Below are 11,255 nucleotides of genomic sequence, written 5' to 3' on the forward strand. Positions count from 1 at the left end.
GCTGTACCACTATGCACTAGGCTACCTCAGGAGGTAGCAAGCAGCTGGTCAAAGAAGGTATGCAAGCGGAGGCTGGTGGGCACTTGGCAGGCAGGCTCCGGAGGGGACTCTGGTGTCTGATAACACCAGAATGAAATGATCTTTACGTTTCCTTCCTGCATGCTGCCCCAAGAGCCTGTTGTCAGAATATTCCTAATTAAACCTTATAATAAAGATAAAATATACAGGCACTAAAAAGTGCTAGACTTAAATCCATACCATGGAATACTACTCAGTAATAAAAGGGAATGGACTTTTTAAATCGATATATGCAAGAACTTGGATGCATCTCCCAGGAATTATGCTGAGTGGAAGAGTGGTGGTGAGGGAACCAATCCCAAAAGGTTACATACTGTATGATTCCATGTATGTGACATTTTTGAAATGACAAAATTTTAGAAATGGAGGACACATTTTTGGTTGCTGCTGGTGGGAAGGGTGGTAGATGCTGGAACAGAGGCGGGTATAGTTATATACGCGTGTATTCATTTCCTGTGACTGCTGTAATAAATTACCAAATTTAGTGGCTTAAAACAACACAAATTTATTCACTCACAGTTCTGGAAACCAGAAGTCCAAAATCAGCGTCACTAGGCTAAAGTCAAGATGTTGACAGGGCTGTATTCCTACTGGAGTCTCTGGGGGACAGTCTGTTTCCTGGCCTTTTCTATAGCTTCAGGAGGCTTTGCTGCAATGCTTTGCTGCATGACCCCTTCCTTGCATCACACCAACCTCTCATATCCATCATTTTCTTCTTCTTTCTTTGACCTTCTTGCCTCTCCCTTACAAGAACTCTTGTGATCACATTAAGGGCCCACCTGGATAATCCAGGATAATCTCCCCCATCTCAGAATCCTTAATCATATCTGCAAAGCCCCTTTTACCGTATAAGATAGCATTCATAGGTTCCAGGCTACCTTCGGGGAGAGGGGTGGTGGCATTCTTTAGCCTACCACAAAGGGCAACCCAGGGATCCTGTGGTGTTGGATACACAGACGTACACAGGGGACAAAATTGTATAGAACTTGACACTCAAGGAAACACCACTGAGTACAAGTAAAAACTAGTGAAGTCTGAATAAGATCGGTGGGTTGTACCAATGCTAGAATCCTGGACGTGATAATATACTATAGTTTGGCATGCTGGGCAAAGTGCACAAGAGCGCTCTCTGCATTATTTTTCACAATTGCATGTGAATCTACAATTATTTCAATAAAAATTTCAATTAATAAAAAAGTGCTAGACGGAAGTGTGGCAGAAGCCAGTTTGGTTATCTTCTGAGTGCCTCTTCCCTGGAAACGTCAGTCCCACCCACACGCTGGGCTCTTAGCAGCCATGTGTTGTGAGGTGAGCTTTCCCTCTAGGCTACAGGTGATTGGGCCAGGAATGGGCACTTGACCCAATTAGAGCCGCTTCTCAGCTCTTTGGGACAATTTAGAATTGGGACACCAGAGAGTTACCCTTTGGAAGGCTGGACTAAAAACGCATAAACATGTGCTTTGGGTATCGTGTTCCATCACACAGAGGGAGGAGCAGGGGATGCACATTCACAGGCAGAGATGATCAGAGCCTCTGCAGAGAGAAGCAGACCAGAGCTGGAGAAGAGGGCACCCTGGGTTCTGCTTAGCTTTCTACTTCCTGTTTCTAATCCCTCTGGGGTGTGGCCTGACCTAGCCCTTGGATTTCATAATATTCTCTCTGCCTTGGTACAAAATCCCCTCCCTCCCCATCCCCTAACCTCCAGCCAGCCGAAGAGGATTTCTCTTATTTACAATCAGGAAGCCCTAACTACTAAAAGTGGAGTGTGTCAGGACTCTGAGCTCCACAGCCTGCTTGTCCCCACCCAGGTGCCATGGAGAGGTGCATGTGTCACCCCTCCTTGGTCCTTTTTGTATCTTGGGCTTTAATTCCTGTTTCTTACCCTCTGGGCAGAACTTGTCTGTCTGCACAGTGAAGGAGAGGGCCTCGCCCGGGAACCCTGTTAGCTCCCCACACCATCACACCGCAGGCACTTGACAAATGTGCATAAGATTGAGTAGAAGCCATCCTGAGAATCCTTAGTCTCAAGGCAGAGGACAGTCTGAGGTGTGGGCGAGCCGAAGCACTGTCACAACTTAGAGAAAAGGAGAATGAGAAGAGTCCAAGTCAGCTCCCCCAGGCAACCAGGAAACAATTTGCAAGATGGAATTCAACAAGCAATGCCAACAAGATCATAATGACCATATTTATGGGAGAATGTGGAGGCCCGAGCGTGGGTTTTCATTATCATGTGTACAAATGTGATCATCTCTGTGCAGCCAGCCTCCCGCTCCAGGCGGCAGCTGTTGGCTGGTGCATGGTAATTTGATGTAAATTGCCCCCAAATATGGTAATTTTCTCTCCTACCAGGGGAGTTTGAAGTCGCAAACCTGGAGATGTTGGCAGCAGATGTTTTCTTACTTCTTTGCAGGCTGCTGGTATTGTAGAAAAGGGCAAGCAGATCTGGAGACAATGTTTACCTTTGCTACCTTCAGCATGCATGTTGTGTGGACTGGAATGAGCCACTTTACCTCTCCGAGCCTCCAGTTTCCTCATCTGTAAAATAGGCACGATGTCTGCCCGGGCTGCTTTGAGGAGCAAAGATATAGTCAGTGCACCTAGTACAATGCTTTTATTAATATTATTGTTTCAGTTCTCAAAGTTGCCAGTTGTGGGGGGGTTGAGCAGTCAGTGCCCAGGGATTTCCCCTGGTCCCCAGTAGTGAGTTCCCCCAGGCAGAAAACAACAAGAACAAGGTGATTAAAATAAACATGAAAAGTGCTGTGGGAAAAGGTCAGACTGAGGACAGACTGAGGGTTCAATATCTGTACAACGTAAGAGCTCATTGGAATTTGTAGGGAAAACATCAATACCCCAATGACGTAAATGAGCAGAGGGTACAGATAGACCGTTCCCACCAGAGAAGGGCAAATAGCAATCCAACACAAGGAGCAATGTAGCCTCCTTCTTTTTCTTTTCTTCTTTAAAAGGTAATGAAAGACATCAAGTTGAAACAGCCTCAAGATGGCTTTATTCCCATAAAACAGGAAAATTATTCAAAAGAGGAACGTGATCCAGGTGAAGTTGCTAGTAAGGGTGGAACACCCAGCTCTTGGGGTGGCAACCTCCGCGGGCACGGATGTTTTACTAGGTGACCTAACTGTGTGTACCAAAAGTCACAACAGAACGAATGATCTGGGGGCCTCGCTAATGTGTGTTTCTCCCGAGGAAATAATCTAATAGAAGTAAAAAGCTGAGTAAACAAAGATGCTGTGGAAAAATGTGGAAAAGCAGGGTGTGCATGCATTCATGGTAGATGGTGAATCGAGCCACGATGCTTCCACATGAAATACTCTGACATGCTTAAAAGGGGAATGTTTTGAAGAGTGGGCATACAATGCGGAATCATGTTTATGGTATATTTTAAATTTAAAAACAGAACAAAAGGCTATTAGCAGCATGATTGACAATATAAGCACATGTGCCCATGTGAGGGGAGGACGGCTGTTATGGAAAGAAGAAGCCCCCTTGAGAGAATTGGGGAGATGGCACAAAGGGAGACTACCTTCAGCATGAGAGTTCTGTCTCTAGGCCACAAAAGGTCGTATCAGAGTAGCTGCAGCAGCAGCAGACGGGCTTTGACGGCCCTGAAAAGCTGACCTGGGGTGTGAGGGGAAACTCCTTCTGGGGGCTGCTGGCAGCTCAGCTCCAGGAAGAATCTTCTTGTAGTCAGAGCCTTCTCTTGGTGATGTGGGCTGGGTCCTGAGGTAGTCAGCTCCCAGGGGCTGGAGGTACGCAAGCAAAAGCTGGGGCAGAGTCAAGTACAGATAGGCAGCTGGATGAGACGTCACCCATTTAGATGGTTAAGTGATGCTAATCTCCTGCCTACTCATAACAGCACATCTGGCCAGATATCCCCCAGACGGAAACAGGGTAAACTCATTTGTTCACGGAACACAGGGAAGGAAAGAAGGAGAGAAAGAAGAAGGAGGAGGGCGGGAAGGAATGAGGGAGAGAGCAAGGGAGAAAAGGAGGGAAGAAGTGAGGGAGGGAGGGAGGAAGGGGAAAGGGGGAAAGGAGAAGGAAGGAAGGGAGGAGAGGTGAGCCCCATCACAAGCTAAACAGGGATCTAATCCCTTTGTAAACACTGTCAGAAACTTCTCCTCCTAATTGAAAAGCCCATGCAGCTGCTTAATCCAGTCCATGTTAATGAGACCAAAACACATTACAGCAGATATTGACTGCAGGCATCACAGCGCCAGGGCTGAGGACACCAGAGTGAATACACTGACAGAAGCAAGGCTGGGTCAGTCTTGGCCTTTATGGGCATCATCGTGTTGTTCCCTCACTTGAACCACCCTGCGGCGAGACTCTGTCAGATGCAAAGGGTCTGCAGGATTTTCATGGGGGAAAGTACCACTCCCACTACCTAGATTGTTGTCCCTCTGAAATGGAAAATAGTGGCCTCTAAAGGCCTAGATAAAAACATCTGCTCAAACAAGTATAGCAAAGTACAAATCTGTTCATAGGACCTTTTTTTTTTTTTTTTTTTTTGCCTGTTTAATGACTTCAGAGAAATCGTTACCAAGATAAAATGGGCCATTTGGGAGGCTGTGGTTGAAGCTATGTTCAACCAATTCTCCCCTCCTGCTTGTGACATTTAACCCCTCCTACAAAAGGTTAATGCTGTTATCTTCAGCCTTGCTCTTAGCAAAAGGTCTCTCGTTGTATTTGCAATTAATTAGTGAGGCACCAAAGTGCTGTGGCCGTGGACCTAGACCTTGGAGTCGCACCAGCCTTGTTCCAGCCTTGCCATCCCTCGCATGGGTCTCAGGACAACTGTGCATCAATTCCCTGCTCCAACCTCACCCTCCCCAGGCCATCCTCCACACAGGCTACCAGAATGTTCTTTCTACTTTACCATTCTGATTCTGCTTAAAGACCTTCCACGCTTCATATTGCCTACTGGATAAAGCCTAAAATCATTCATCTCCATTCATTATTGTTCTAGCATTAGCTCCTCTCACCACACCCCTAATCATCACCACCCCAACTCCCACTACAATCACACATCCTACTGCACCCCAGCCATTGACCTGCTAGGAGAAAGCTACCTCACTCACAGGGCTGGGCTGAAACCACAGTGTCTAGGCCAGTGCACTTCACATTTCACAGAATATGTAGTCATCTGGTTTGAAGGGTTCTTAAAAATAGAATCCTAGCTTCGCACAACACTTCTCAGTTTACCAGCCTTGTCATGTAAATTATCTCATTTAACCCTGAGCCCAGCCAACCTCATGAGTGGATATTATTATGCCTGTTGTAAAGGTGAGGAGCAGGGGCTGAGGGAGATGGCTCAGAGCCTGGAGGCAGAGCTGGAACCCAAGGGTAGGAACCAACTCCCCTGAGCACATCGTGCAGTCTGGCCCAACAGTTTGTTTCCAAGATCCCAGGTATTATTTCTCCTGTCTTACCAAAGAGGAAGCTGGAGGGGCCAAGGAACATGCTGGTATCACAGCGCTACTGAGTAGCAGGGCTAGAGAGACCCCAGTCCATTCAGCTCAATGCCCACATCCCAGCTGCCTTTCCGAGACAGCCATAAAGAGGCCAAGTTGAAGTTACCCTTTGACCTTGGCAGTCATTCATCGTTGGGTTCCGGGGACAGGGTCTTCTAGATCATTATTTAGAATGTGATGGTAAGTGGGCATTTAACCAGACAACAGCTGTCGTGTGAATTGAGTGACCCAATTGTCCTTGAGAAATGTGTGTCTTCTGGGAATGACTCCCAGCCCTTTCTGTGCCCTGATCTGAGATGACTAATGGGAAATCTACGTCCGACCCTGAACCCAGTGGCAAAGAGAAGAGGCTTAAACCCTGGTCTGGTGCATGGGGTGCTGCACACCCTCAAGTTGTGTTTCACAGATTGCTTTGAAATCCTAGTTATCTGCTCATTCATTCATTCATTCCACAAACATTTCTTGAGACCTATGCTGTGGCAGAAACCAGGCATTCCCACATATGTGAAATGTGGCTTCAGTCTAGTGGGGAGCTAGACAGGTAAACGTATAAGTAGGAGGCTTTCTTAGCCAGCTCCTGCCTTTACCACAGGAAGGAGCGGAGGCCTAGAGCAGGTAGAGTCTCTTCTCTGCATTCAGAGGACATATTTGCACAAATGTGCGTTTGAGCCAGAGACTTCACAGTGGCATTTTTTCAGGAGGCTGAAGGGGTTGAAATTTCTGTTTTCCCCCAGGCAACCTGTAGGAGAGTTCCTTTGACAAGAGAGTAAAACATCTGTGTTTACAAGAGAGGCAGCTAAGGGCCTCTGAGGCTGCCTCATGAAGGTGTTGCCTCAAAAGACACAGTCTGAGGTGGAGGCATCCAGAGCCGGCAGCCAGAGCCTGGCTTAGAGCCGCGGGTGCCGGTTTCTTCCTTCTGGTTTGGTGGGAGCCGGCAGACCTGGCCCGGGACCAGGTCTAGACTTGCTTCCCACTGAGTGGTTGTTTGATGGATGGACTTCGTCTCATCTCTACCCTTTTCCATCCAACACTCAGCTCACAAAGACCTCAGAACACTTCTTCATCCTGCTGTTTCCCATCTCCTAGATCATATTGAGCTCCTTATCTTCACAGTCAAGGCCTTTACTACAGCTCGTCTCTCTTCCTCAAACACGCCCGCATCCCATGCTGAACCCGGATCAAAGTCCTTATTCCCAAACATGAGTCTTCTTTCCTGCGGGCCTGTGCCCTTGCTGTCTGTCCCGTCTGGCGGGCACACCTCTTCCCCAGGCCTTTGCTCCTGTCCATTAAGACCCCTCCTCCTCCTGGCCAAGAAGACTGGCCTCCTCTTTGAGCATGCTCCACTTCCCTGGGTGTTGAGGCAGCCCCAGAGGCAGAATGTTCTGAATTCTTCCTCTGCACATTCCCCTGGTCAGAGTAAAATGCACAAGGAGCTGTTTGAGAACAGTATCAGGCAACACATTATCAGTTAAGGAACTAGTGAGAATGTGGGTAGGTGCTTTGCTTTTCCCAGGGAACAACAGCTGGATCAACCCCATGACGAGGGTGACTGCAAAAGTAAGTATAAACAAACTCTCTGTTGTTGACACAACGCTCCTTCGTCCCATGGAAGGCTTACTTCGACTCAAATTTTAAGTCTCTGGTTCAGTCACTAGGTCATGATGCTTGTACTCTCAGAGCCTTAGTTTCCCCATATATAAAATGGGATGGATGAACCCACCCATTTGCGGAGGTGGAAGTGCTTTGTAAACCGTGAAATGAAGTAAACCCAGCAGAAGATCCCAGGTACCCGGTGGCATCTGAGTTCTATCCCCGGGATCAAAGATATCACCTAAACAGCCTTCAAGCAACGAGAGGTCTCATCACACAAAGTCTCACTCAGAGTAGCCAGGAGTAATCCCACTGAAGAGATGCCAGCTGAACTCTTCCCGAGGCCTGGAGGTGCAGAGGGCTGGTGGAGCCAGGACTGACTGCACACAGGAGCCTTGGACGCCCCACAACGAAGAACAGGGAGGGTCTGCAGGCTCCTGGCGGGGCAGAGTCCGTGGGTCCGGGGCCAGGGCTGTAGTATCAGGGAAGAGAAGCTGGAGAGAGGGACCCATTCCCAGTCCTCTGCGTGGTGATCTGTGACCGAGTGAGATACAAGGAGGGACAGAGGCCAGGGACAAGTCTCTTCCCCTCAGTTTCCTTACTTGTAAAATAAGAACAAGGTGCCCTCCAAGTCCCCCTTTAGCCCTGAAATTCTGTGGGTCAGTGAGAGGTCTCCCCCGGTGAGCAATCTGCTCCTGCACAAACACACAATATGAAGAAACCAAAGCAGATTGTTCTATATTCATTTGGAAACTAACTCCCTGAAACAGCCTCCTCTCCCCCAATGCTTGCTGTTGCTTTTCCAAATCTCGGCATCAGAGCCACAAGTTCCAGGTATCTCTGCATTTGATGCAATCAGGCTAGAGAAATCTCTCCTTCCAGACCATAGCCAGGTGGAGCCATCTGCAACATGGAGCTGAGAATAAAGCAGCAGAAAGACTGCTGTGTTGTTGTGAGTGGAGAAGAGGTCAAAAATGACCCCTCGGCCTCGGGAGGCAGAGGTAACGATGGAATGCCAGGCCTTGACCACGGGTGGGTCAGACGGAGGGACAGTCTGTGTCCCATGAAACTGACCCTCCTAACCATAGCCTCAGGAGTTAGATGTCATTTCCCCCATTTTAGAGGTAAGGAAAACAAGGCTCAGAGAGGGGAAGTCACCTGCCTAAGGTCACACAGCCAGTGGCCAGATCAAGCTTCAAAAGGTAGTCTCACTGGGCTACAGGACCTCCCTGCTACTGACACTCATCTGTTATAAGCATGTCCCCATTAGCGGAGTGTCCCTCCAACAATAAGTGCTGGGTAGACTCAGCTCTTATCCCAGGGCTCTCAGACACAGAAAAGATGCTCAGTAAATGTGGGCGGAATTGAATTTAATTGAACTGAATTTCCATGGGAGCCCACCTGACATTGGAAATAAATGGACAGGTGATCCTCTGTCAGGGCCGTGGTGTGTATCATCTCTGCAGTGGCTCCCAGGAGTCAGGCGGACAGATAAAGTGTTTCTGTCCCAGCGGGGGGCACAAGATCAGACTCTTAGAAGGAATTAATAATATCCAAGGAATTCCTCTGGAACAGTAGGGGGGAATAAAGATTCTTCAAAGAAAGCCTAATAGCGAATTCTCTGGATTTTCCAGCTAATTTGAAGGTACCTACTTGGAACATTTTCTTGTCAGAAAAGATTTTAAAATACATTCATTCAGTGTGACATGATAATTGAGCCTGGCTGCCTGATGAATGCCTTTTATCTATTCCTGAGCTATTGTTCCCTGGGATCGAGCTGATGGGCTGGAACGGGCACTTTGTTAAGTGCACAAACAGAGCTACTTTCAATGATATCTGGCCATGGGATGCAAGGGGGTCTCAGAAAGATGCTGTTGGGGGTTTGTAATGGTAAGGTATCAGAGAAAGAAGGAACTTTAGAGATCAGAAAAGGCAACTTCCTCATTGTTCACCTGGGGACACCAAGGCCCAGGGAAGGACAAGGACCTGCCAGTACTACACGCCAGGAAGATGGCAGAGGTGGGACTTAGACCTGGATGTTCTGACCCAGAAGCCAAGCCTCGCCTTCCTGCCTACAGGACTCCTATGGAGAAAACACAGCAATGGACAGTGTGTGTCCGTGTCACTCACACCCCCACTTGATCCTCTGCCTGTTGCCCGGGGAACACTCACCTGTTTCATGCCAGGGCTTGGCTGTCAGAGCGCAGTGCATTTCTGACAGCTACCTCTTCTCGGCTATACAATGCTGTTATCGAATCAGCTATTTTCACAGGCCCTTTTCCCTTTCTCCATCTTTTATCTTTTCCTTTATTTTAATGCCTTTGTCTCATGGAAGGCAAATTTCCAGGCCTGGCCATCTGATAATCATTTGCAAAGGCTCCATGCTTCTTTATCATCCTTTCTAAGATGAAAGGACTTGTTTGGACTTATTGTTTATCTTTACATAATGTTATGGCTTATATTGATTTTTCTATTGAAGTTTCTTCAGTATTTTTAAAAACCAGTTTCTGTGTTAGGGTGTCTGAGAGAACTCCATATGTTAATAAATTGTTTGCAAAATTGTGACTTAGGTTTTCTGCCTTGTCAGAGCAGGGTGGCTATTTCTGTCTTTAAAAACTCAGTGAACTGCCTTTCGTTAACATTTAACGAATAAAACAGTTCCATCGGGAGTACAAAGTTGACATTTTCCTTGTTTTCCTTAGAAAACACCACAGTGTTAATCATCCCTCAAGGGACTTCGTTTTCCACAAAAGTAAGATAACAAAGGCCCAGGGTAGGTGTGCATGTGTGTGCACACTTGTTGGTATTTGGACATGTATGCATGTCTGTTTTTCCATGCTAATGTCTGTGTGTCTGAATGTGTATTTATGACACTATACACGTGACTATATTTGTCTGCCAATGTATAATTAGCCATGTGTATGTCTAGGTTTTTGTTGTTGCTGGTGGTGGTGTGTGTGTGTGTCTGTCTGTCTGTATAGATGAATCTGTGTGGATCTGAATGTATGTGAATATGTGCATTGTGTGTGTCTGTGTGTCTTACGGCCATGTGACTATATTCATGAGTAGATGTTTTCATGTACGTGTGCTGCTTTGTATGTATATACACATCTATCCAGGTGTGTGAGTGGGTGTTGTGTGTGTGATTTGTGGGTTTGTGTGCCCATGTGTCTGATTGTAGGCACTTGCGTGGGGATGTCTTTGTCTGTGTTTCACTACTCGAGTGTTAGCAGGAGGGGATGCCCAGATTAGTGTTCAGAGCCTCCTGTATACATGCACACAGTACCCTCTAGTGGACATCAAAAGAAAGCATCCCCCCAAACCCCCACAGAAAAGAAGGATCTGAATCACCTCTAGTTCTACACTAGTCCATGGCTACATACAGGGCAAAGTTTCCAGGATGGTCCTTGAGAGGCAGGGGAGGGTAAGGCTTCCACTTAACAGGGAACTCCCTGCAGGGTCCAGCCCCCTGGCAGCTGCTTCAGAGTGTGGGATGAAAGGACTCATCCTCAGGTATGGAGGCTAGATCACTGAGCTTCTACTTAGTGGGGTCAGTGGGCCAGGAGGAAGGGAACCTGCATGCCATCAGATCAGGGTGCAGAGGAGCCTTACTCAGAGCTTCCACACTTGCTGGGGCCCTGCCTTCTCCATTGTCCCAGTCAGGCCCAATTATAAGAACATGTTCAGCTCCACGCCCTTCATGTACCAATGTACCAAGTTCCACGTCCCAGGAAATAGGATCTCTTCACCTGAGATGTTGTATGAGCTTCCTCTTGCTGCTGTAACAAATTACTACAAACTTAGTGGCTTAAAACAACCCAAATGTATTATTTTAGAGTTCTGGAGATTAGAAGACTAAAACAGATGAGCAGGACTACGTTCCTTCTGGGGGATCTAGGGGAGAATCTGTTTCCTTTCCTTTTTCAGCTTCTGGAGGCTGCCTGCAATCCTTGGCTCATGGCCCCACATCATTCTGACATCTGCTTCTGTTGTCACATCTCTGTCTCTGACTCTCCTGCCTCCCTCTTTCCTTGACCCTTGTGATTACATTGGGCCCACCTGGATAATCCAGGAGACTTCCCATCTCGAGAT

Source organism: Orcinus orca, chromosome 6, assembly GCF_937001465.1.
Source record: "Orcinus orca chromosome 6, mOrcOrc1.1, whole genome shotgun sequence".
Classification (NCBI taxonomy): domain Eukaryota; kingdom Metazoa; phylum Chordata; class Mammalia; order Artiodactyla; family Delphinidae; genus Orcinus; species Orcinus orca.